We start from the raw sequence: 2,766 nt of genomic DNA, 5'->3' as shown, positions 1-2,766 counted from the left end.
GCCGCCCGGGCCTCCTCCGAGGTGGCCCGGTGCCCTAGAAAAGTTCTTCGGAAACTGTGGGGGCTGGCTACGGAGCTCGCCCCGGGGAGGCGGGGCCTGGCGGGGAAGCTCCGCCTCGTCCCGCCCCACCGAGAGCGTCTGCACTCCCGCTCGCCCTTCGCCTGCACCCTGCTCTCCCCGACTGCGCCGCTAACCTGCGCCCAGCCGCCCTCTAACCCCAGCCCGGTCCTAACCCAGTCGCACGCTGCTGCCGGCTCTCGAGCCCTCTCTGGGACTCAGTTTCTCCAGCGCCAAGCAAAGAGTGGTAGTCCCCCCCCCCCCCGGGCTGGGCCCAAACTAGACATTTCTGGACTGGGGCAGGGGAAGGGGAGCATCCGGCCGAGGATCTACAAATAACCCTTTTTTACAGTTTGCTCTTTATTTTTTTTTTAATATTTTATTTATTTGTTTATTTGAGAGAGAGAGAGAATGGGCATGCTAGGGCCACCATCCACTGCAAATGAACGCCAGATACATAGGCCCACTTGTGCATCTGGCTTACATGGGTCCTGGAGAACTGACCGGGAATCCTTTGGCTTTGCAGGCAAACACCTTAACCGCTAAGCCATCTCTCCAGGCTTACAGTTTGCTCTTTAGAGCAAGACAGACCTTCGTCCAAGTGACAGGCCTGCTGGGTGGCCTTGGGACACTGACATCGGCACCCTGGCAAAGGCTTAAATAATGGCTGTGTGGTCTCGCTGGGAGGTTAGGGATGCAGTGCGGGAGGGAGAGCAGAGCTGGTGAGATCAGCAGGCCCCTCTGACATGAGCGCCTAGAAGCCAGCTCCAGGAGGGACAGGCTGCAGGGAGAACCTACGGGATCCGATCATAGGATCTGGCCTCCTGCCAGCCCTACTGTGGGGACAGAGAGGGCTTTGAGAGCCAGTGGGACCTGCCCAACTCCTAAAGGAGACTATAATTCCCAGGAAGACCTAGAGAAAATGTGACTTGCACAAGTCCAACATACGGGCCTTGGAGGACCTGACCCCAGCTTCCTGGGTGAAAGGCCAAGCCAGGGCAGCAGCCTGATTGAGGGCTGCAAAGTGAACCCTGGGCCCATGACTTAAGGACAGGCTAGGGCAGGGGAGAAAGGAGAGGGAGCGGTCCCTCTAGGGTGGATTGAAATAAACCAGAACTAATCCAAGTAGCTGAAAGTGAGGAGGTAGCCAGGGAGCCTTCAGGAGGCTGTGGACCCCAGGCCACCGGACACGGCTTTGTTCAGACTCCAGATACGGCCTGGCTGGCCACACCTTTGGCTCCTAGCCAGTAAAATGAGTGGTGGCTTTGAAAGAGGATGCCGGGGCCAAGTGAGTCCAGAGGCCACCTGCAGATCTCCCAGTTCCTCTCTCAGTGAGACTGCTGGAAAATTACCCAGAACGGAGTGCCCAGGAGCCACAGGGGCTACAAACCACCTCTCCCCCTCCTCTTTTCCCCTGCTTTGGGGATCCACCAAGGCTCAAGAACAGGCGAAGCTGACCTGGCTTCTCAGCCCCTTAGTACACCCTCCACGCCCCTTCACTCTGAGGAGACACCCAAGAGATGAATGAGGACTTCCTAAAAACCAAACAGCCTTTCCCAGGGAGAAGGGCGAGGGCCTTTACAGTAGGACGGCTGACCTCAGCACTTCACCTGCTTGTGTGGCCAGGAATCACTTTCCTGAGTCGGCTGCTCGAGTAGCAGCCGGCAATTCTGTGGAGTGTAGTATCAACAGATCTGCCTTACTGTTCTGGAACTGAGTTTCCCACATATGTAAAGAGCATGCATGGCTTAATAAATAAGTACTTCATCTCTGCAGGAGTTGGGGGAAGGCAAGATAAAAAAAAAAAAAAAAAAAAAAAAAAAGCCCAGACTAGAAAATCCTCCTATCCTCCTGTGGGGGCACAGTGGGGAGCTTGTCAACAACATACGTCTTTGATTCCCCAGTGAGTGAGTTACCAGGGCAACCCTGAGGTTAACTCTGGCTCTTCAGGGCTTGTCTTGGTGGTCCTGAACCTCCATACTCTCAGACCCCCTTTACTATGAGCTTTGAGCAGAGGGCCAGGTGCACAGGGCGCACGCCTCTCGGTCCCTGGATACCTGACACGGGCGGTGGGGGGGGGAGGAGAGGGGTTCCCCGCCTGGCCCGCAGTAACCCGTCAGTGGCCCTGTCCACAGTCAAAAAGTGCCCTTACGGCGTTCCTCCCTGCCAACAGCCTTAGGAAGCTGCGTCTGTTTCCATCCCATTCTACAGATGGGGACACTGAGGCAGGAGGCAGTGAAGAGACCCGCCCAGGACCCTCCTGCGTGACCCGGAGCTGGCGGCGGCCCGGGAAGCACTGGAGAGCCGGGACTCGGGCGCCTAGCCAGGCAGGCCCCGCCCCGGGCCGCCGCAGCCAATGGGCTGGGCGCGGTAGTGGGGTGACGCGGCGTCAGCGCGCCGCTGGCGGGAGTCTGGTTCTGGGTCACATGCGCTGCGCATGTTTGACCCGGCGGGATGGAGGGGGTGGCAGGCGGCCGCTGCATGGCTGGTGGGGGTCGGGGGGTGCGGGGATTGCGGCGGATGGGCCTGACCTGCGCCCCTTAGCTAGACTCTGCCAGGGACGCCTCGCGGGGACCGGGTGAATGACAGCTGTGGTCACCGGGCGGGCCTCAGTTTTATAACCTGGGAAATGGGCCTTTCCTGTGGTTTCCTAGCCCCCGCCCCCCGCCCAGCTCCGTAGACACTGGAGGCAACTGCTGGGGCTTGGAG

The sequence above is a fragment of the Jaculus jaculus genome, chromosome 12 (genome assembly GCF_020740685.1).
Source record: "Jaculus jaculus isolate mJacJac1 chromosome 12, mJacJac1.mat.Y.cur, whole genome shotgun sequence".
Taxonomy (NCBI): Eukaryota; Metazoa; Chordata; class Mammalia; order Rodentia; family Dipodidae; genus Jaculus; species Jaculus jaculus.
This window is presented reverse-complemented; position numbering follows the sequence as displayed.